Below are 25080 nucleotides of genomic sequence, written 5' to 3' on the forward strand. Positions count from 1 at the left end.
TTTGATTTGCAAAGTTTAAAATCCGCACTGAAAATCTGCGACGTGCTAAGTCAGCCGAGGGACTTGTCCACACGTAACGGGATAGCTGCAGAAAATTTCTGCAGCATTTCCGTTAAAACTAGCAGACGTTCCGCTGTGGAAAACCGCACCATTTCCTGCGTGATTTTTTACTGCAGAAAATGGTGCGGATTTTTTCACAATGTCGGGGGATGGTGACGTTTCCTGAGAAAAACGCAGTAATCCAGTCCACTTTCTGCAGCAGGAATTGACATGCTACGGTCTGAAAAATACGCACCGCAGGTCAATTTCCGCTCAGTATTTACGCATCGTGTGAATGAGGTTTGTTGCATCACACCAACTTTGCTGCTACTGTATTCTGTGTATTTTCCGTCAGAAATTCCGGATGGAAAATATGCAGCAATTCCGCTACGTGTGAACAAGCCCTAAGGGCTATATGCAGGAGGCCCAGGAGGCGCATGTAGCTTCCGAGCCATTGGACAGGGGACACTGGTCTATAAGGACCCCCCCCCCCCCCCACATAATATGGATATCTTAAAGGGTTCATCCTGTGTGCTATCAGAGGCTGAAAAAACCTTTCCACCTCTAGTCCTGCTGACACAGCTGAGGGCTTGTTACAATATATTCAGTATAGGCAATCCTCTATGAGCAGTTCAAATTAATATTCTAAGCTTCAGGTTGATTGCTGTTATTGGCAATAATTTATTGTAGCAAGCCCATCAGCTGTGAGAGCAGGACTAGGTCAATCTTCCTATTTCGATCCCCTCTTTTTCCTGTGATCTCCCATAAACCTATAGCGTGGCTCATCCTGGACGGTGATGGATGACAGACAAACATAGCAGTAGGAGAGTGGGAGGAGGGGTATTGTAACTGTGCCAAACCCAATGGGCTCTGCTATGTTTGCCATCAGTTGTTTCCATCCAGCATCTGGTGCCCATGTAGAAGGTACGTCCAAAGCAGCTGAAGGATATTATAAAAAGGATATGTAAAGTATATTTCTTATAGATAACATATGTCCTTTCCCCCGTACGTCTGTCACCTGCGTTATATAAGCGTTACACGCGCAGGCAGCAGAAACAGACTTCTTTTTCTTGGCTGCTTAAACCTCTCGTTCTCCTCCTGTCGGATGACACGGCTTTGTGTGAGGCTCCTTTAAGCTGTTTCCATGGAAACCACCGCATACAACATCTGAGACCTGCGCTATAGGTGCCGGGAGAGGGGGTGACCTTGTCTCATTACAGCAAGCACAAGGTCAAGCCACTGGCGGGTCAGGTCCCAATTGCCCTCAATCCTCCTGTAAAAATGTCTTCCGATGTATGATTCCTCCTTCATTCTCAGAGCCGTAATGTGTACACAGCACCGCGGCCGACTCAAATCCCAAACCAGAGAGACATGAAACAGAGGAAAACCAGCACTAATGTATTATACACACGCAGAACTAGACACTGTATCTATCTATCTATCTATCTATCTATCTATCTATCTATCTATCTATCTATCTATCTATCTATCTATCTATCTATCTATCTATCTATCTATCTCATATCTATCTATCTCATATCTATCTATCTCATATCTATCTATCTATCTATCTATCTATCTATCTATCTATCTATCTATCTATCTATCTATCTATCTATCTATCTATCTATCTATCTATCTATCTATCTATCTATCTCATATCTATCTATCTATCTATCTATCTATCTATCTATCTATCTATCTATCTATCTATCTATCTATCTATCTATCTATCTATCTATCTATCTATCTATCTATCTATCTATCTATCTCCTATCTATCTATCTATCTATCTATCTATCTATCTATCTATCTATCTATCTATCTATCTATCTATCTATCTCATATCTATCTATCTCATATCTATCTATCTATCTATCTATCTATCTATCTATCTATCTATCTCATATCTATCTATCTATCTATCTATCTATCTATCTATCTATCTATCTATCTATCTATCTATCTATCTATCTATCTATCTATCTATCTATCTATCTATCTATCTATCTATCTATCAATTCAATTCCTTTCAAAGAAGCTTTATTGGCAGGACCAAATACATATTAGCATTGCCAAAGCAAGTAAGAAGTAAGGGAATGAGGGATAGGGACTGAGGGATTGGGGGATAGGGACACATCTAGGGTCAGGGTTATACAAGTCCATGGCATATCATGTCTCTCTCAGTCTATGGCATGCAGTGACATATTGTGCCGCTGTGCCCACTGTGGTTTCCTCTTCACCCATCTATCTATCTATCTATCTATCTATCTATCTATCTATCTATCTATCTATCTATCTATCTATCTATCTATCTATCTATCTATCTATCTCATATCTATCTATCTATCTATCTATCTATCTATCTATCTATCTATCTATCTATCTATCTATCTATCTATCTATCTATCTATCTATCTCATATCTATCTATCTATCTATCTCATATCTATCTATCTATCTATCTATCTATCTATCTATCTATCTATCTATCTATCTATCTATCTATCTATCTATCTATCTATCTATCTATCTATCTATCTATCTATCTATCTATCTATCTATCTATCTCATATCTATATCTATCTATCTATCTATCTATCTATCTATCTATCTATCTATCTATCTATCTATCTATCTATCTATCTATCTATCTATCTATCTATCTATCTATCTATCTCATATCTATCTTCTATCTATCCTATCTATCTTCTATCTATCTATCTATCTATCTATCTCATATCTATCTATCTCATATCTATCTATCTATCTATCTATCTCATATCTATCTATCTATCTATCTATCTATCTATCTATCTATCTATCTATCTATCTATCTATCTATCTATCTATCTATCTATCTATCTATCTATCATCTATCTATCTATCTATCTATCTATCTATCTATCTATCTATCTATCTATCTATCTATCTATCTATCTATCTATCTCATATCTATCTATCTCATATCTATCTATCTCATATCTATCTATCTCATATCTATCTATCTCATATCTATCTATCTATCTATCTATCTATCTATCTATCTATCTATCTATCTATCTATCTATCTATCTATCTCATATCTATCTATCTATCTATCTCATATCTATCTATCTATCTATCTATCTATCTATCTCATATCTATCTATCTATCTATCTCATATCTATCTATCTATCTATCTCATATCTATCTATCTATCTATCTATCTATCTATCTATCTATCTATCTCATATCTATCTATCTATCTATCTCATATCTATCTATCTATCTATCTCATATCTATCTATCTATCTATCTATACTATACGTAGAGAAATATTGGGACATATCCACATTACATCTACTGGAGCTTTGATGACGTCACATTCTAAATCCATAGACATTAATATGGAGCTGGTTCCCCCCTTTGCAGTAAAACCTCTTCCACTCTTCTGGGGACTTTCTACAAGATTTTGGGGAATCTGTGGGAATTTTTTCCTATTCATCCAGAAGATCATTTGTGATGTCAGACACATCAGGAATACAATGGTTCGGAGGAGGGGGCACATACTTTTCTCCAGTGTTTTATATCATCTCCAGTCACATCTGTTTTCTGTATTACTAAATGACGGATCTCGGGCTGTTATGTGTTCATTTCATCCGGCGCCGTGTATATTATTGATGAAGTTAATGTGTTTTGCATAATCCCGCTTTTCTCCGCCGGCGCGCGCACACCTCTGCTTTCACGGTACATTTGTCAGCTGCCAGGAATATTGTAGATTGTGACATCCGTATTCATTCAAGTAAGATCATTAGGTGAACTGGATGCTCCGTCGTTTTCGTGATTAAATGTAGTGTATTTACGCCGAGGATATTGGAAATGACCGATCACGCTGCTTCTAGTGACACAATGTCATCTGCCGCTCGCGGAAACCTCTGAACATGTAGATTTACTCAGTGAAAATGGGAATGTTGTCTGATAATTCACCTGCTTTATGGGAAACGCTTGGGAACCGGAGAGGCTGAACTTTCCGTGTCAGACGCAGTTTTTATGGCTGAGACTTATACGTCCCATTGTTTCTGTCGGTCTTCGGGCTTGTCCACACACAACGGAATGTTGTAGAAAATTTCTGCAGTAATTACGTTGAAAGTCAGAGACTTTCCGCTGCGGCAAAACCGCACCATTTCTTGCGGTTTTTACAGCAGAAAATGGTTCGTAAATTGCTGCGTTTTTTCCAATGTTGGGAGATGGAGACGTCTCCTCTGAAAAACGCAGCAATTCTGGACACTTTCCATAGCAGGAATAGACGTGGTGCGGTCCGAAAATTATGCACCGCAGGTCAATTTCTGCTCGGAATTTTTACCAGCGTCTGAATGAGATTTGTTAAACCTCATCCACTTTGCTGCTACTGTATTCTGCTGCTTTTTTTATGTCTGAAATTCCGTCTGGAAAAAAACGCGGCAATTCTGCAGCATGTGGACGAGGCCTTAGGGTATGTTCACACGTACAATTAAAAATGGCTGGAAATTACGGAACTGTTTTTAATTTGAAGCTTCTTTGAGGCGGTTTTTCATAGTGTAAGGCCCTGTTCACACCGTTTTTTTTTGCTGCGGTTTTTGACACGGAAACTGCGGCAAAAAAACTGCCAAAAACACCTCCCATTCATTTCAATCGGATGCGTCGTTTTTTTTTACTACGTGTTTCCGTCTCTGACCTCCCATTGACATCAATGGAAGGCAAAAGAGAAAGAGTTTTCACTGCATCTTTTGTCCGCAGCGCTCAATGGCTGTGGCCAAAAAACGCGGCATGCAGGCAGGGCAAAATCTGCCTCAAAATTCACTCAGTGTGAACATGGCCTGTATGGAAAATGGAAAATCCGCTCCAGAAACGCCTCAAGAAGTGACATGCTCCTTCTTATTACGAGGCATGTTTTTTAATTCAGCAGCGTAAAAATAAACTCATGTGAACAGCGCCATGTATTTCCCTCTGAAATCAATAGGAAACTGTTTGCAGGCTTATTAGAGTGTATTTTGGAGCGTAAAACTAGGCTTTTCTGCTCCAAAATCAGCCTGAACATAAGCCGTGTGAACCCTAAGGGTATGGAAACGCACCGAAAAATGGCTGAAATTACGGAGGCTGAACGCTTCCAAACATTGATTTCAATGGGAAAAACTGTGTTTCGTTCCCACGTGGCGGTTTTTACGCGCTGCTTGTAAAAACAGCGCGTAAGAAAAGAGTGCATGTCACTTCTTGAGCTATTTTTGGAGCCGTTTTTCATTGTGTCAATAGAAAAACAGCTCCAAAAAGGCCGTAAAAAATGCACCAAAAACGCTTAATGCTTAAAAAACGGCTGAAAATCAGAGGCTTTCCCTTGAAAACAGCTCTGTATTTTACAGCCATTTTTAGTCTAGCGTGTGAACATGGCCTTACACCTCTTATACACGACCGAGTTTGGGCCGTGAAAAACGGTCAAAGTGTCGGCTGGTTTTCCTGGCCCGACCGCGGTCCTGGTGAACGGGACTCTTGGCATCATTGACATTTATGGTGCTGGGAGTCTCTGCCTCCCAGCGGAACTGAACAAAATGACACAGTACCGAATAGCAGTTGCGGGGAGGCAGAGACTCCCAACACCATAAGTGTCAATGATGCCAGGAGTCCCGTTCACCAGGACCGCGGTCGGGCCAGGAAAACCAGCCGACACTTGGACCGTTTTTCATGGCCCGATCTCGGTCGTTTGTAAGAGGTGTAATAATTTGTCTCGATCATGAGCAGTAAACCTGCGTTTCTTATAATCCCAGCTCCGTGTCGTGCTGCAATGTGGTTGAAATCACTGATGTTGAGAGCATTTGTTTAGTTACTGTGTTGGGTTAGAGGACAACTCGAGTCACATCACCTGACTTTATTTTTCTCACGATGGTAGTGAATAGAAATGTTTCCAGTTGGTGCCAATTCACATTTACTTCTACAGAATGCAACAGCTGGATGACCTAAAAGTCGTGTTAGCGGCTACGCAGGGTGCAGGACTTGTCACAGATACACTTATCCATCATCCCTGTTCTCAGGAGCTCACAATCTAATCCCCCCATCTCCCACAATGTACACTATATGGCCAAAAGTATGTAGACACCTGAGCATCACACATATATAAGTTTATTGGTCGTCCCATTCCTCAACCATGGGCTTTTAAAATGGAGTTGGGCTCCTTCTGCGGCTCCACTTTTTTGGGAAGGCTTTCCACAAGATTTTGGGGTGCCCATTTGTGAGGTCTGGTGCTGATGTTGGATGAGAAGGTCTGGATTGCAATCAGCAAATTCATCTCAAGGTTGTTGGATGGGGTTGAGGTTCGCGCTCTGTGCGTCCGCTCAAGTTCCTCCACACCAAACTTATCACCCCATGTCTTTAGGGAGCTCGCTGTGTGCACAGGGGAGCAGTCATGCTTGAACAGGAAAGGGCTGAACCCCAAAATGTGACCACAAAGCTGGAATTATGTCAAATGTCTTGGTATGCTGTAGCATTAACATTTCACTGGAGACGAGGGCCCCAAACCCTGAAAATCAGCCCCAGACCATTACGCCTACGCCCCTATTTTTTTACAGTAAGTACGATGTATTCCGGTAGGTAGCATTTTTGATCACGTTAAGACCCATCATCAGGCCGCCAGATAGTGAGCCATGCATCATCACTCCATCCAGGGCGGCGTGCTTTACATCGCTCCAGCCGCCGCCATTGTGCAGGCTCGTGTGCAGCGACCATGGAAATCCTTTTCATGAAGCTCCATACACACGTTTCTGGTGCTGATGTCATTTCCAGAGGCACGTGGAAGTGACATCAGAGTTACGTGGTCTACCGCTTACCGGCTGAGCTGTTGTTACTCCTGGACTCCACCACTTCATACTAGTAGCACTTACAGGGCAGAAATGACTTGTGGTAAAGGTGGCATCCTATGACCGTGCCACGTGTAACGTCACTGAGCTCTTCAGTACGACCCATACTACTAGCAATGTTTGTGTATGGAGATGACATGGCTGTGTGCTGGATTTTATGCACCTGTGTGCAATGAGTGCGGCTGAAACATCTGATAACTATGAAGGCTGAAGGCTGTCCACATACTTTTGGCCTTATAGTGTTTTTAACTACCATCACCCCTTTTACCAGAAGCTTACAGTCCAATTTACTTCCATCATCCGTCCCCATGAGCTCACAATCAAGTCCTTGTATCTCACACACAATGTATCTCTCCAAATCTTCAGGTATAGGAAATCATGAGCTGAACTACTGTTTAGGAGCCTAGAAAAGCTGGGTGATAACCCCTGTGTGGGCTGTTATGTGGCTAGATGGATTGTAACACACAGTGTGGTAGAAAAACCGATAATATATCCGTCTCAATCAGGGTGAGGAGAGGACGCGGATGAAGGGAAAGCGCGGAGGGGAACGATTTGACAGAACAGTCCGACTCAGGGACTTTATATATTCTAGGAAAACTGAGGGACAGTTAGGACAGTCATTATAGCTCCAGGTGTATTATCACCCAGCTTTCCTAGACACCCGAAAGACAAATCTGTCCAGTTTTACAGCAGAATGGGAGTAGAATATAAACCAATGCCTAACTAGGCAGCTTATCCATTCAGGACTCTGAGAAAGCTGGGTGTCAACCCATGTGGGGCTGTAATAGTCGCCATATTATTTTTGCCGCTGATCTTAATGGAAATGTTCCTTTTAGTCTAATTCCTTCCACCGAGCGGTCCTTTGATTAACCCTCCGATCGCTGCGTTTTGGCGGTAGATGAGTTCTCATCGGTTTGAAAGGTCACATTTCAGACGTCGCTTGTTTGTTTTTTACGTTTTCTTTATCTTTTTGTATCCATGTTAAAGAATTGTACAGCCCATTGTGACAACTCAATAAATAAAAGGTCGTCATAGAAACAGAACGTACTAGAATGTATCGAACAACATGTTCTAATTCCTCATCGCCAAGAATTACAAGGTATGAGAGATAATACCGACATCCTGCAAAGTGAAATGCTCTGCAGACGGAGCGCTGCAACGCTCTGCAGTCAAAGGGTTCATCCAATCTCCTGTAAATAAAGCCTAATCACTGTCTAATGAAAGGTTCTGCAACTTTCTAATCTAATTTGTGTTTCTATTGCTCTCTGTTTTCTAGATCTCTGCTTGCTGCCATTGAAAGGAAACTTTCTTCTTTAGATCCAGAGGCTGTAAACCAACCAGTACAGACCTACGACTGCTCATGTTTCAGTGCCTGATGCCAATTGCATCCAGTCTAGACCATGCACTGTGACTTACATACATCAGCTGTAAAAATGTCTCCCTTGTCCTGTTTGCTACAGTGTATCAGCATAGGTATAAGCCCAGAGTCCTGGCTCTTTAGCTCTGAGAGGATTGTCTAGACTGGATACAATTGTAGCAAACTCTCAGCTGTGAGAAGTATTAGTATACTTCTATTATTATTAGTATTAAAAGTCTGCACTGGTTTTTAGCTTTTGAATGTAAACATGGATGTTTCCAGTCACTGACAGCAAGATTTTGAAAACGGTGAGGAATTGAAACACAAAGCATATTAGAAAGCTGCAGAACTTTCCGTTCTACAATGGTTGTGCTTTATTTTTTTACATCTAGTGTCGTGCCCACCCTTTTTCTTTGTTTCCCATGCTTTATTTGTAGGAGACTGGACGAGCTGCTTATGTATGTCGTGTTATTCTAGATAGTCTAGTTCGCTTCATTATTTTTTTATGTATGGGGAAGAGCCTGCGCCATTGTGATAACGTACATTAGATGAGGTGACAAATCAATATCCCATACAGAATGAACGGCCGGCGGGGTCTGCGGACATATGGGAAGCTTTTACCTTTCTTATTGCATATATTGTGGAATTAAAGGTTTGTTTGAGAACTGAAATGAGCTGCAGAAAATGTTATAAAATAAAATAGAAAACAATAGTCACTATCTAATCTCCAGGCGCGATGCTCTGCAGGTCACCGCCGGTCACTGGCACGGGTGCTGGGGCTGCGGGAGATTTAATAGGTGAATATTGTTTGTTGGTTTTTTATTACATTTCATGCAGGTATTTTCCATTCTTAAACATCAGACGACCCCCTTAATGTGGACACACACTTTAGATCGCTGTCGGACAAACCGTATTCCTCCCAACCCCCCTCCTACACCTGCAGGCTCGGCCGCACATACTTGTCATCTCAATAGGGAGAATAAGGTGTCTGCCAGCGACTTGTAACAGAGAATCGGCCACGGGGACATCCAACATAACCAAATCCTCTTTCCCCTGACATCTGCAATTGGGTGAGAGTCGGGACACCCCCTTACACATTAGATAGTTGTCCGGTCCTGCCGAAATCGGTGAGATTGACTGACGTTGGTCTAGGGTGTATAGGTAGCTTTACTTGAAGGCGCACTAAACCTATTGTCTATCTCATCCTCATTTCCAATGTAGTTGAATGCAATATTTTGCTTCCTATTATCAGCCATTTCAGAATGGGGAGAGACTGTAGGACAGGTGAATAAAGTAAATTGTTCTCTGTAATCAGCCATTTTAGTCTGGAAAGAGACTGACTAGTGCCCTTCAATGGGTTAAGTAAAGAGCAGTGCAGAAACCTTCCTGTCCCCCATGATTACTGTGTGACTGATATCAGCCGCTTTTCTGCCGCTGCTTTTCTGTTTACAAACATCCAAACGGAGTGTCATAATGATGGCGGCTGCGTGAAAATCACGCATCCGCGCATCATACGGGGAAGACACACGGAGCTGTTAAGTGCCTTTTGCGCACGCAAAGCGCCGTGTTTTTTGCGTGCGCAAAACGCACACGCTCGTGTAAACCCGGCCTAACAGTCAGTACAAATAACAGATGACCAAACTAATTTACTTTTATACACAATTCAATTATAGCGCACCTTGTCTTACATCGTGACCTCTTCCTAGTAAGATTATATTTGTTCGCGCTGACTCACAGTTGATTGCCAGGGGCCCCACAGTCACTCTGCCACATCTCACTCCTTCACATTGGTATCACCAGGAGAAGCTTCAGCAAACGGCAGAATAAAATAAACTGATTTCTGTGTGATGAACCTGAACAGATTCTCTGAAACAATGGGACTCTCTGAAATTAAAACCTGTCAAAAGATTAATTGGCGCGCGCTTCAGAGACTGCCAGTTTGTTGGGTTTTAATATTCCCGCTGGCTCCGGCAGGGTCACCTTGTTAATCTAGCTCCTGACATAGATTCCCGTTACCATGAAATCTTTGCAGCACCTACAACTCCTTTACTTATCAACCTCTGTAAGGATAAGGGAAGGATAAAGCTGTCCTTAAAGGGGCTCTCCACTTTGGACAAACCAAACTTGTTAGAAGTGTCCCCTGACAATATGTAGATCACAAAGTGTCCACCAGCTGGGACCCCAACGATCAGCGGTAATCAGTGGAGGAACCTGGCAGTAAGTGTTCCATTTCCCTGCAGCGCCACCGCAGGAGAAATGAAGCATTACATAGTTCCGATTCTCATCAATGGGATGTCGGAGTAATCAAGGACTAGACGGGTCCTCCAGAGAGAGAGACGCTCTTTGTAACCGCTCTCCACTCTGACCAAGAGATGAGGATCCTGAACAGAGGACCCCCCCTGTATTAACTCAGAATCCTCTAATAGGGTCTACGACACCGGATTTTCTAAACGGAATAATTATAATGACATCTCCTACAGGGTTTGTCAGCCAGTTTTAAAGTCTCGTGGGTGTCACTGAATTATATTAAACACATTTCAGACTGGTCTATCGTCTGCTGAATATATCGCGTTAGGCTCTTGTCTGCGACCCGTATTCTGTGGGCACCGCCACATCCATTTTTCTCTGTATTCACACATTACAGTTTTGTCATTTCCGTTGCGTATTCTCAGTGCTTCTCAGATAGCACAATATTAGCTCTTCTGATAAAGGGCTTTAGTGTGAGGAATTCTATTTCTGACACTTGAAATACTCCTGCTGAATTTACGGAGTCGTAATTATTACTTTCCCCCAAGTTTGAGCACCGCCATCCAAGCTGTCGCTGCAGTGATAATGAGCTCCGCGTCCTGCAGGACAACACCGACCAGCAGCGGAGAAGCCTCGGACAAGACTCTAGTGGGGATCGGGAAACATTGTACATTCTACACCCGCCTCATCATCCCCGTCCTGCAGCTACACGCTGATTGGTATTCTGTCCACATTAAATTCTCTAATCAAACAGCAATGTTAATAGCCTGGGGATAGACAAAGCAGAGCACCCCCGAACGACTCCAAGGCCAGAGCCTTCATTATAAAACTGTGTGTGTGTGTGTGTGTGTGTGTGTGTGTGTGTGTGTGTGTGTGTGTATATAGTGTATGGTGTGTATGTATTGGGGTGAGGGACATTTAAACCCATAATCTCTTATTGGGTAGTAGTAGGGCACGCCATGGACATCTCGTGAATTCCTTTAAAATGCAGAATTTTCCTTTTCCATAACAAGTCTGCAACCTGTGGCTCTCCAGCTGTTGTGAAACTACAACTCCCAGCATCTTCTGAACCTTATAAATGTATTATTTCAATGTTTTTTCCCATCACACAAAGTAATGGCATACCGCTCGGATCCTGAGATCAAAAGGTCTTTAGAACTGCTTTAGCGGCCTCATCATCTTCATAGGTTTTCCCTGCGCGGCGTTGCTCCCGGTCGCCGGCTATGCAGGGCCCGTTTACTTGAAAGGAGCGGTGCACAGTGGGTGGCCGGCAGTGCGTTGTGCAGGGAGAATCTATAAAGGGGCCTCTTCAATCTCAGGTTCCAGCGGTCACTTTTTTGTGATGAGAATAACCCTTTAACTCCGGTTGTATGGGGAACAGGGGGTCATCCTCATGCCACGAGTCATATTTGTACGTTGATGGCACCATACCATCCTCTTGGGCAGCAGCTTATTGAATACACTGAATAATGTCACCTTCACGATGACTTTACACTCACTGCCTTCAGGATGTGTCTCAAAAACTGCTTACCATAGAAGTCGACGTGTCAATGTCCTCCCTCCTGAAACCCATTTAAAGACTTCAGTCAAATGGGAAAATGTTTTTGTTGCTGCGTCTCAGGCTTTTATAATGCAGAGCACATTGGCAACCATCAGCGCCCCCCTCAAAGTGATCTTGGTTTGCAAAGTCAGATCTATTATCAAAAATATCAACTCGCACTGAGGATATCTTCGATGTGTGATGAATGCGGCGCAATGATATTAGGAATGATAATCTGTGCGTCAATGGTAACAAAACAATCAGTCCCAACCCATGGAAATGTCATCGATATTTTTTTTAGGCCGGTGGTTGTTAATGGCTTCTATATAAGTGTTCAACAGAACGAGCCGAGAACTTCACATGTACAGAACGTTGTAGCCATCAAATTTCTATCATTGCAATTGTTTATTGCCCTCTGCTCCGATTTTTATTATAATTCCCATCATCTATGCCTTGTCAGTATGACCCTTCGGATAATGAAAAATATAGGAACCCTTATCTGTTCTGGTGAATATCATTTCACTTGTGGTCAATCTAAAAATGGCTTTTAAAAAATCGCTTCCAAACTCAAAAATTAAACAGATTTGCAATATATTTTCCGTAGCTTTCGAGCTGCCTTTGTCTCCTGCAACCTCATCTCCAGGTCGGAGTTGAATTAAACATATCGGACGCAAATTTACAGTAGTCTGGTTATGTAGTCTGGACCGCCCCCTCACAGCTGTTTCAATGCAGTTAGGGGCAGTCCAGACTACAAAGACCGCCTACTGAAATTATGATGTTGAGATTTTTTTATTTTTTTTATTATTATACAAGTGCACCTATCTTTTAAGTGAAATAAGTCTGAAAAGGTCTTTATATGAAACCCTCACATGTAGGACAGAGCAGACAGTAAGATTCGCACTGTGGCTGCCTTAAGTAGGCATTGGTAGATTTATTTATCCAGAACAATATTGGTATAGCAACTGAAGGCTGGCACTGTGGCACAGTCAGGGCTCCTTTAATGCTATGATTTTTGGAGAAGTTGGCATTGCCAAGAGTATCATAAACCTCTTCTCTGAAGCAAACCTTCCCGTCACTGATCGCTGTAGGTCCGGCTGCTGAAACCTCCGCTGATCCGCCACGGTCATGACCACTACAGGACAAATGTAGCATTACATGTCACTTATTGAAATGACTGGGTGACCATCTCTCCACTCTGACTAACTTAGGGGGTCTTAAACAGGAGACCCCCCTCCTCTATGATATGCCTGTTGCCCTAATATGGACAAGGGATGTTCAGTTGGGACAACGTATTTTACCATGAAGTTAGGGGCGGCTCATATATGTAGCAGAGTTGATTTCGACATTTAACTCTTTGGGTTGAAATGTTTCTGTATTGTAAAAGGCTCAGTTCAGATGATGCGGTAGATTCACCTGCAGTCCTATGTAATGCCACAGATAAAGAAGTGATTACTAGGAATGCAGATAATGCAATAGGTGTTTCCTGCAGTCCTATGTAACACCGCAGATAATACACGATGATGACTCTTAAAAGCACAGTGTTCGAAAGACATTGGCAAATCTTCCAGGATTACATTGATTTCATTCGTTGGCTGAGACCGGTGAAATAAAGCTTCATCAGTGGCCGGCTCCTGCGCTGCGCGGATGATTTTTCTTCCTTCCTTCAGCTCGGAAAGTAATTGCATAAGCACAAAGCTTGATTTACCTTGATTAGTGCAGCACTTTCTACAAGTGTTTTAATTTGTTTTAGCTCCGATGCGTTGAGCCAAAATAGTCGCTGAAGAGGTTTGGGGGAGAGGGGGAGGACTAAAGTTTAGGATGAAGATCATTTCATTGCTGAAGGGCATCCTTTATCTGACACACATATAATAAGTTAAAAGCGTCGCGCCCGATAGTCTGCGGATTAATGAATGGATTCCAGGAAAATCCAGGAGCTGCTTTTTTGCGATATTAAAAATATACAGCGGATTATACTGCCAGGACGACATAGAGGACTGAACGTTATAGAGCATTTCCCCTTTAAAAAAAACCCCAATAAATATAGGAAGTCCTTGAATGTGCCAGATTTTACCAGAAGCAGATACAACGATTAATATTTATAGACCTTATTCTGCCATTACAGCTACTACAAGGGTTGTCACCCAGCTTTCCCATACTCCCGAATGGTAACTCTGACTTGTTAGACAGTATTATGGTAGCAGGAGATGCATCCACACTTATGTAGGAAGATTAGCCGCTCAGGAGCCTGTTAAGCTGAATGACAACCTTTGTGCGGTGGTAATAGCGGCCATATTGGTTGTCGTCCAATGTAACTATGAAATTGAGTAAATAAATGTTAACAGCTCTACAGAGGAGACAATTTATCCCATGTTACTGGCTGAACACGCTTCATTCCCATCATATGAGTGTAATACGATTATATCCGGGAGTGAATCGCAGCAGCTCCAGTGCTAAGTGGACGGGCAGCTCTGTAAACACATGAGGAGCGCAGCATTATTTTGTGTGGGAGGAGGAGGATGCTGCTGCGCTAGGAGAGCGGCGCCCTTATTAATGTATCTCCATTGTGGCGCGGCTACTTACTCCATCTTCTCTGCACATAATATGGAGACTCTGACTACCCAATGTCTGCGTCTGACTACCCAATATCTGCGTCTGGCTGCCCAATGTCTACCCAATGTCTGTGTCTGACTACCCTATGTCTGCGTCTGACTGCCCAATGTCTGCATCTGACTACCCAATGTCTGCGTCTGGCTGCCCAATGTCTACCCTATGTCTGCGTCTGACTGCCCAATGTCTACCCAATGTCTGCGTCTGATTACCCTATGTCTGCGTCTGACTGCCCAATGTCTGCGTCTGACTGCCCAATGTCTGCATCTGGCTGCCCAATTTCTGCCCAATGTCTGCATCTGGCTACCGAATGTCTACCCAATGTCTGCGTCTGGCTTCCCAATGACTGTGTCTGGCAGCCCAATGTCTACCCAATATCTGCGTCTGGCTGCCCGATGTCTGCGTCTGACTGCCCAATGTCTGCGTCTGATTGCCCAATGTCTGCGTCTGACTGCCCAATGTCTGCGTCTGATTGCCCAATGTCTGCATCTGACTACCCAATGTCTACCCATTGTCTCCGTCTGGCTGCCCAATGTCTACCCAATGTCTGCGTCTGACTGCCCAATGTCTGCGTCTGACTACCCAATGTCTGCCTCTGACTACCCAATGTCTGCGTCTGGCTGCCCAATGTCTACCCAATGTCTGCGTCTGACTATCCTATGTCTGCGTCTGACTGCCCAATGTCTGCGTTTGACTGCCCAATGTCTGCGTCTGGCTGCCCAATTTCTACCCAATGTCTGCATCTGGCTACCGAATGTCTACCCAATGTCTGCGTCTGGCTTCACAATGTCTACCCAATGTTTGTGTTTGGCTTCCCAATGACTGTGTCTGGCAGCCCAATGTCTACCCAATATCGTTTTCTGGCTGCCCGATGTCTGCGTCTGATTGCCCAATGTCTACCCAATATCTGCGTCTGGCTGCCCAATGTCTACCCATTGTCTGCGACTGGTTGCCCAATGTCTACCCAATGTCTGCGTCTGACTGCCCAATGTCTGCCCATTGTCTGCGACTGGTTGCCCAATGTCTACCCAATGTCTGCGACTGGCTGCCCAATTTCTGCATCTGGCTACCCAATGTCTGCTTCTGATTGTCTGATGTCTGCGTCTGGCTGCACAATATCTGTGTTTGGCTGTCCAATGTCTACCCAATGTCTGCGTCTGACTGCACAATATCTGTGTCTGGCTGTCCAATGTCTACTTGTTGTTTTTTGTCATTCTCTGTATTGGTATTAATATTTAAAAAACTGTAGGGGCCTCTGGACTAGCTCCCCTCCTCTCGGACATCATTCTCCCAGATCAGGCTGGATTTATGGTAGGCAGGGAAGCTCGTGATAATACGATCAATGCCCTAGACCTGATATGCGGTGCTAAATCTGACGATCTTCCCATTATGCTTCTGTCAACGGATGTTGAAAAGGCATTTGACCGTGTCAATTGGGTTTTCCTTGAGGAATCGCTTCGCAGCGTTGGTCTGAAATATCCTCAGTGTCACTCGTCAGGGTCGCCCTCCGTCCCTCCTTATTTTCATATTGACTTTTGAGCCCTTTCTGCGCAGAGTTCGTTCTAACATTGGTATAAATGGAATTACGGTCCAAGGTACAAAGTGGCTGCGTACGCCGATGACTTGTTATTTTTAATTTCCCAACCTAACGTGTCCCTTCCAAACCTGATGCTTGAATTTCGGCATTTTATGTGAACCTGTTCAATTTTAAGATCAACTACTCAAAATCCGAAACTCTGAATGTTACTCTGCCCTCTACCACAGTCCGGTCTTTATGGGATGCATTTAGTTTCCAGTGGGCGCCACAATCTATTAAATATCTAGGGGAACACTTACCTGCCGATCCTCTTTCACTATATCAGCTTAATTTTGCACCTGTCTTTCAGAATATTAAGGCGGACTTTGATAGATGGGCAAAGGGAACTTTCATATGGTTTGGACGATGCGCCATCGTTAAAATGAACATTTTACCCCGCCTCCTATACCGTTTCCAAACAGTCCCGATTAAAATCCCACCAGCATATTTTAACGCCATTGTATCCTTTGAAAATGTCTTTATTTAGGGAGAGAAGCCACCACGCATTAAACGTACGCTCTTGTGCAGACCTAGGGATCGAGGTGGGATGGGTCTTCCAGACTTTAATATGTATTATATAACCTCCCATCTTACTCCGAATACTGGACTGGTTCAGACATGCCTTGTTCAAACCATGGGTATTCATCGAAAAAAGTTTTACCCGCATTCCACTGAAAGCTCTTCCTTGGCTGGACAGATCCCAAACTCGCTTCCTAATCCTCCACCCGACAATAGATCCCAGTCTGGCCTGTTCCCGCAAACCTTCTGTATTATCGCATTTGCTTCCCCCTTCTTCCCCACCCAGCTTTCCCTCCTGGAATCGATGATCCAGTATTTCGGGCATGGACGGAAGCCGATCAATTTAGAACCACGTTTTTTGGCACTGACCTACCGTGGCCTTCCTCTGAGGAGCTCTCTTCAGTCTTGGAGCCTCGTGCTCTGGGAGGCTGGAGGACACCTCTTCCCTCCCCACAAGAAACTCCTACGTTAGGGATAGGACTACTTTTGAAACTCTGTCCCTGGGGACAGAATTCTTGCGCCACACATTGTCACTGACTTATAAACTACTCTTGACGCCCCCAAACCAAGCACCTCCGACGTACTTTGTGCAATAGGAAGCAGACTTACGCCTCATGCACAGGACCGTGTGCGCCGTCCGGGTCCCGTCAGTGATCCGAGGAAAGATACGACATGTTCTATTTTTCATCGGATCGGAGACTCGGACCATTTTTCACGGACCCGATTCACCCGCTAAAGTGAATGGGTCTGTGAAGACTATGGGGTGCCACTCGGATGCCGTCAAAAACGTCCCGAGTGGCACAACGGTCGTGTGCATGAGGCATTAGATACAGCTCTCTCCTCTGAACAGAATCTCCAGAATCTTTACCCTTACACACAAGACCTCCATTAGTTCCAGAATTCAGGAATCGAATTATAAACTTTTATCTAGATGGTATCGTGTGCGTGGCCGCTTGCATGCTTTATTCCCTGATGCGTCCTCCATGTGTTGGCGATGTAACTCTGAGGAGGGCACGTTTTTGCAGACTTTTTGGTCTTGTGAGGTTCTGACGCCTTTTTGGGAGAGAGTGACCAGAGATATCCGGACCGTTACAGATTTGACAACCTGTTGACCATGGAAAACCAAGCGTCTTCTCTATCACATAATCATGATCGATTTTACAAGACCTGGCATCTCTGGATAGATTTCCAAAATTCTGCGGAATACAGAGTGACCCTACATGATGTCACCACTCTGACATGGGGGTAGAGCCATGACGGGATTTACTGGTCTCTTCCCCTCCTCCTCCTTTTCCCTCTCCCGTCATTATCTCTCTTCCTACACCCCCTTTTTATTTCTATGATCCATGGGTGGTGGGAGGTATTGGATTTTGAGATTATTGTTATCATACATGTTATTGTTTTTGACTTGGCAGGTAGAGGATGTCCTGCCCCTCTGTAACCACCTTTGCCTTAAAGTGCAGCTAAACGTTTGACGAACTTCTGACCTGTCATAGTGACATGTCAGGAGCTTGGATTGGTGGGGGTCCGAGCACTGAGACCCCCACCAATCACAGAACGAAGCCGCTGAAGGTCTCGTGTGAGCGCTCAGCCGCTTCGTGTCTGTTCGGCTTTTTCCGGAAATAAATGTATCGTGTACGGAGTCAATAGAAAGTCTATGAGCCTGCACTCCGATACATCGGCTTTCCGGTAAAAGCCGAACAGACACGAAGCAGCTGAGCGCTCAAACGAGACCTTCAGCTGCTTCGTTCTAGTGATTGGTGGGGGTCTCAGTGCTCGGACCCCCAGCAATCCAAACCTCTGACGTGTCACTATGAGATGTCAGAAGTTTGTCAAACGTTTAGCTACACTTTAAAATTTCTAATAATTTTTAGTAAAGAAAGAATAAAAAAACAACAACTGTAGGGACAACAAGGGCAGCGGTGGGGAAAGTAAAGCAGTCGACGTCGCGGAGTGCGGGCTCTTTAAGGCAGTTTTCCTCTCTACAGGTATTTTAAACGCAGGAGTTCCAGGATAAATAATACTCCCGTTGTCATGGCAATCACCAATTAAACTAGGGGAAGAAAAAGTAAGCGTTGTAACCGCCGTGCAGGAAAAAGTGCGAGAGAAAACGTACGGCTTTATTAGCAGGAAAAAACGCATTATTTTTCTTTCTTTCTTTAATTCCCATTAAAATGCGCACGGTGCAGCAATATCCTCTCAATATCTACTGAATCTCAGCCAAGAACTCCATTATAGCTCAAGAAGAAAACCAGTCATTACAAAGAAATACTGGGAACAGAGCGGTAAAATCATCCGTCCGCCTCCGCACTGTCAATGCCACCATATTGTGGGTGAGACCGCGGTGTCATTCAATTCATCACTTAAATACTGAGCCATAAAAAAAAATATGGCTGCAAATTTATCTGATTACAGTTTATATCCAAGTAATGATTAGTAACTATATTATATCTTATACTCCAATCACATCTAGAGCTGCATTCAATATACTGCTGTTGCATCATGTCTTCTACTCCAGTCACATACAAAGCTACAGTTACAATTCCACTGGTTTTCTGTTAGCTCTCAGGTTGCAGGACCTCATACCTGCCAATTGCCGGCGTTTGTACAGGGCATGCTCAGCTGAGCAGTTGGGGACAGGAGGGACGTGCTGTCTGTAAGAACAGATCATCTCCAGCCATCGTCACGTATCAGATGTTGTACTAATTATGTTTATTAATTAATGACGGTCGATATATCAGAAAACCACATTCCTAATTGCTGTATAAAGATTACTGCTCCTCGCGCAGCGTTCTTTTAAGGAAAGTTGTAAATCCAGTGGACTGCTCAAGTCATGGCAAAATATTTATCTCTGGACGGGATTTATTATAAGCTGCTGATGGGATTAAAAATAATTTCCCCCGAGATTCTTTACCGCGTCTTCTGTCAAGTTGTTAAATGTTCTTTTCAGAAGTTTTTTTAGTTGTATTGGTTTCGGGAAACCAATAGGATCCCACAGGGGTCGTCACCCAGCTTTCCTAAACTCCAGAATGTCCGATCAGCCTAGTTATACAGCCATGAGGGAACAAGGCATGTCACGCTACAAAACTGCCTGCTCTTGTAGTGATACATCCCCTGTAATGTAAGTACACAGTAACTCCATCAGCAGAATAGTGAGTGCAGCTCTGGAGTATAATACAGGATGTAACTCAGGATCAGTACAGGATAAGTAATGTAATGTATGTACAGAGGGACTCCACCAGCAGAATAGTGAGTGCAGCTCTGGAGTATAATACAGGATGTAACTCAGGATCAGTACAGGATAAGTAATGTAATGTATGTATACAGTGACTCCACCAGCAGAATAGCGAGTGCAGCTCTGGAGTATAATACAGGATGTAACTCAGGATCAGTACAGGATAAGTAATGTAATGTATGTACACAGTGACTCCACCAGCAGAATAGCGAGTGCAGCTCTGGAGTATAATACAGGATGTAACTCAGGATCAGTACAGGATAAGTAATGTAATGTATGTACACAGTGACTCCACCAGCAGAATAGTGAGTGCAGCTTTGGAGTATAATACAGGATATAACTCAGGATCAGTACAGGATAAGTAATGTAATGTATGTACACAGTGACTCCACCAGCAGAATAGTGAGTGCAGCTCTAGAGTATAATACAGGATGTAACTCAGGATCAGTACAGGATAACTAATGTAATGTCTGTACACAGTGACTCCACCAGCAGAATAGTGAGTGCAGCTTTGGAGTGTAATACAGGATATAACTCAGGATCAGTACAGGATAAGTAATGTAATGTATGTACACAGTAACTCCACCAGCAGAATAGTGAGTGAAGCTCTGGAGTATAATACAGGATATAACTCAGGATCAGTACAGGATAAGTAATATAATGTATATACACAGTGACTCCAGCAGCAGAATAGTGAGTGCAGCTCTGGAGTATAATACAGGATATAACTCAGGATCAGTACAGGATAAGTAATATAATGTATGTACACAGTGACTCCACCAGCAGAATAGTGAGTGCAGCTCTAGAGTATAATACAGGATGTAACTCAGGATCAGTACAGGATAAGTAATGTAATGTATGTACACAGTGACTCCACCAGCAGAATAGTGAGTGCAGCTCTGGAGTATAATACAGGATGTAACTCAGGATCAGTACAGGATAAGTAATGTAATGTATGTACACAGTAACTCCACCAGCAGAATAGTGAGTGAAGCTCTGGAGTATAATACAGGATATAACTCAGGATCAGTACAGGATAAGTAATGTAATGTATGTACACAGTGACCTCACCAGCAGAATAGTCAGTGCAGCTCTGGAGTGGGTGGAGTAGGACGTGTGGAGAGAGCTGCTGAGACTTCCGTGCAGGCCTTGGATCCAGGGACTTTCCTTATCCTATCTGCCCAGGCCTCATACCATCTGCCTGGGCTTGGAAAGTACCCTGAGGGGGGTTCCATCCTAGGATGGAGCCTCAGACCTCTACCTCCCGGAGCATGCCAGCGGGGGGTAGAGGGTCATCCCAGCTGGCTGGGAATATGCAAACGGTCGCGGGGGTGAGGAGATCATCTCGGGGCAAGGCTGTCCTGGCTCCCCCTGAGGCTGGAACCCTGGATAAGGGTATGGAGACGCGGTCCGGCAGGGTGATCGAGGTGTTGTCATCTGGAGAAGGACCAGCGCCGTCCGGACATTTGGATGACGGTCGTGTGGAGGAATGGGGACAGCTGAGGACCGGAGAGACGGTGGAGAACTTCAGCTCCCGTCTGGCTATGCGGTTGGAGGAGTATCGGGACCTCAGGAAGTCGCTGCAACGGCTCCGTGCGGACTTGGCGGTCGCCAGAGGAAGAGCTGCAAAAGCCTCAGGAGGTAAGAGGTCCCGATACCTTTTAAATGTGAAATCCTTGTTGGAGGAAATAAAAGAAGTGGAAGAGAGACGTGAGGAGATTTTGGCAGGCGGAGGGGTGTTTGGTGAAAAATTAAAAAATGAAGAGAGGTTTGCCGAGATGGCAGCACCTATAAAAATAGAAAGTGTGGAGGAAGACAGCAGAGCCCCAGACACAACAAAGGAAATTGTGGGGAGAAAATGGAGCATGAGAATGCAAAGTCCAGAGAAGGCTCAGATTCTGAGGCACCCAGGAGCAGTGAGGAGGAGGAGGGTGGACTCACAGCTGGGAGAAATCAGGAGAGTTTTGATACTGACAGTGAGCGGCCTCCAGGATTACTTACACAGATCCGTAACGTGGAGTCGCCGGTATCCTTCCAGGGATTTTGTTTTGGTGCGGAGTTACCCGCAGAGGAGGAAAAGCAAAAGAAAAAAAAATTTAAGAAGAAAAAAAAGACAAAGGAAAAAAAATCTGCTGAAGGTTCATTTAAAATGGTGTATACAGCAAGATCCTTCCTGTGCTCTGAGCCAGATGCAAGTCAGGATCAGGGCGCAGGTCCCGCAAGACCCCCAGCTCAAGCCTCTGCAGTGGGGCTGGAGCGGGAATGCGGGGAGAGTGTTACGGGTCCGGCATTAGAACACGTGGTGGTCAAAATGGCGCCGGACGCCAACCCCTGCAAAGGGGGCGGTACTGGTGGCCTGGTGACGCCAGGGGGTGTGTCCCCGTGTCCGGTTAATGGCGAGCCCGGGAAACTGGTCTCTGATGCGAGTCAGCGGTCTGGAGAACGGGTAAACCAGAAACCGGATGTGGTGTCTGAAAGCCGGAAGTCTGTCGGTGTCAAGCCGTCATACGTTCCGGACAAGGGCGGTCACAGAGGGGGCTCCGGCTCTGTTGGCCACTCCTCTGTGGGAGGGGGGAGTGGTCCGGCGCCGGAGGCGGCTCCAGTGACGTCAGTGGCTCCTTCGTCCGCATCACTGAAAAGTGGTGTAGGCGAGAAGGGGGCTGCTGGCGTCGGGGGCGGCGGTGGCCCCTTTCCCAAAAATGTTCCGCACATAGAAAAGATGGAGGTTAATGAGGCGGAGGGCACAGCGGGGACACCGCTTATAACATCTGGTGGCGTCCCTGCAAAGGTGCCTGATGATGCGGAGACTGAAGCAGTGTCTACCCACACAAAATGCACAGAAAAAATACATAACATAGAACCAGGCCTGGCCAGAAGGATGACTGCAGGGGGACCTGGTGGGTTAAATAAAAAAGTTGCGGCTGTGGATGTGGGAACTGCTGGGGGTATGCAGGTGTCTGTAAATAAAGATGCTGGAGTGTCTGCTGGTAATGGGGTGTTGAGTGCTGTGTCTGTAGGTGGTGAGGTGGTGGGTGGTGGGGATGGGGTATCAACCAGGGGCAATGGGCCTGGCGCTCCTCTTGCTGTGACATCCGGCAGGTCTTATGCTGGTGTGGCAGCGGGGGGACAGCGGGCCCACCCATCTTCATCCTCAAGGTCCGGGGACGGTAACTTGCAACAACGTCTCTTGGACGCTTTAAGAGAGGGAAAGCAAACCCTAACCATAGGGGGAGTGCAGAAGGACCTGTCTTTCTGGATAGACAGATATGGTCTAAATGCCTTCCGAGAGCAACGAGGAGATCAGTGGTCGCTCCCAACAGCCGGGCAGGCTGTAGCCAGGAGGAATGTGGTCCGTCTCCGGTGGCGTGGCAATGATGCGTGCCCTCCCAGAAAGAGGGTGGTGGAGCTGCTGCTGGGGATGGGCTTCAAGGCGAGTGACATCTTTGCCTTGATACATCCTCATGGCTCGGTCGAGTTTGACATCAGCTTTGTTCACCTAGGGGGCCTTGAGGTCTTCTGGGGGAACTACGAGCTGATGAAGGACGAGCCTGGCTGGCGAGACTTTGCTGCACAAGCAATTTCTCGCCAAAGTGGTCCCAAGAGAGTGACCGTTCTTACCCGTAACGAGTCACTCTCTTGTATTGATATCATGACCTGGTTGGGAAGGTACGGAGAGGTAGTAGAGATGCCACGGAAGAACATGGATGAGTTTGGCATCTGGTCAGGGGCCTGGACGTTCATGGTTAAACTAAAGCGTCTGGGACAGATGGTGTCCCACATACCATCGTCTGCTTTCCTGGGAAGAGATCGGATCCTTGTCTTCTACCAGGGGCAGCCGAAGTTGTGTCACCGGTGTGGCGACCCCTCACATTTGAGTGCAGGCTGCAAGGTGCAGAAGTGTGCTCATTGTGGGGGGATTGGTCATCTAGCCGCATCGTGTGACCGTATTCGCTGCAACCTGTGTGGTGACTTAGGTCACCCGTTCAGTCGGTGTCCTCGCTCTGTTGTCAATGCCTGTTCCAAACCTGCGGAGGATGAAAGGAGGGAGGCCTCCGTGGGTGAGGGTGCGGGCAGGGATGATGGGGCACAGGGGCAAGGGAAGAATGCAAAGAAGGGTCCCCCTTCTCGCCAGAGAAGGGCGGAGAAGCGAAGGAAGGAGAGGATTTGGAGGGCGCTCCAGGAAACTGGGACGACCTCTGATTCGGATCTGGATGCCCCCCCTGAAGCTGATGCCCCTGGGGAGGCCGAATTGAACGGGGAGATGAGGAGGATCCAAAGGGAGCAGAGGGCTGAGGACTCTCAGTCCTCCCACTATGAAAGTGTGGGAGAGGAAGAGAGGACTCAGCCTACAGCAAAAGGGACACCGGGCAAAACCCAAGGGCCAAATACATCTGGCCCCGCCCTGGCCCAGGAAGGTAAATCCTGTACCCCCCTGGTGCGCTCTACTGATCGATACCATGCTCTCGTGGACATTCCAGCCTCTCATACTAAGAGGGAGGGCATGGTAGGGCACCCTAGAGTCGTTGAGCCTCCCCTGCTGCAGGGGCCGTTGCCCCCAGAGGGGGAGGTTGACCCGGAACTTGGGGATGAAGATGGGAATAGGGTGGTGAGTATGGACTCCTCAGTTTGCAAGAAGCGAGGCAAAGAAGGGGGGTCCTCATCAGATAGAGGAGGGGGTGGGAAGAAGAAAGCCGTCTAACTCAAACATCCATGATGGCGGCACCCACTCCGTTGACGCTGGCATCAATTAACGTTGCCAGCATTAAGTCAGATAGGGCGAGATTTGCAGCCTTTGATTTTCTTGGCCGAGTTGAAGCCGACATTTTGTTTTTGCAGGAGACCAGGCTGTCACTTTTGGCAGACGTCGTTAAATCTAGGAGGGAGTGGCGACGCGGGCCCTCCTACTGGTCTCTTGCGGCTGAGCCCTATAGCGGAGTGGCGGTCCTTTTCACCGCACCGGTAACATGCCGACGGATGATTGAGTTAGAAATGGGGAGGTGCTTGATCTTAGATGTCCTCATGAGGGGACAGGAATTAAGACTAATCAATATATACGGACCCCAGAGCAAATGGGACCGTAAAAGTCTCTTCATG

At 45.3% G+C, this 25080-nt stretch overlaps 1 protein-coding gene across 4 annotated transcripts in view; it reads left to right on the forward strand.

Moving 5' to 3' along the window:
* DIPK1B (divergent protein kinase domain 1B) overlaps window positions 1–25080 on the forward strand; it is a 110890-nt gene that overhangs the window by 62713 nt on the left and 23097 nt on the right. The gene's annotated exons all lie outside the window — the stretch shown is intronic.

The sequence above is a fragment of the Rhinoderma darwinii genome, chromosome 8 (assembly GCF_050947455.1).
Source record: "Rhinoderma darwinii isolate aRhiDar2 chromosome 8, aRhiDar2.hap1, whole genome shotgun sequence".
In the NCBI taxonomy this organism is placed as follows: domain Eukaryota; kingdom Metazoa; phylum Chordata; class Amphibia; order Anura; family Rhinodermatidae; genus Rhinoderma; species Rhinoderma darwinii.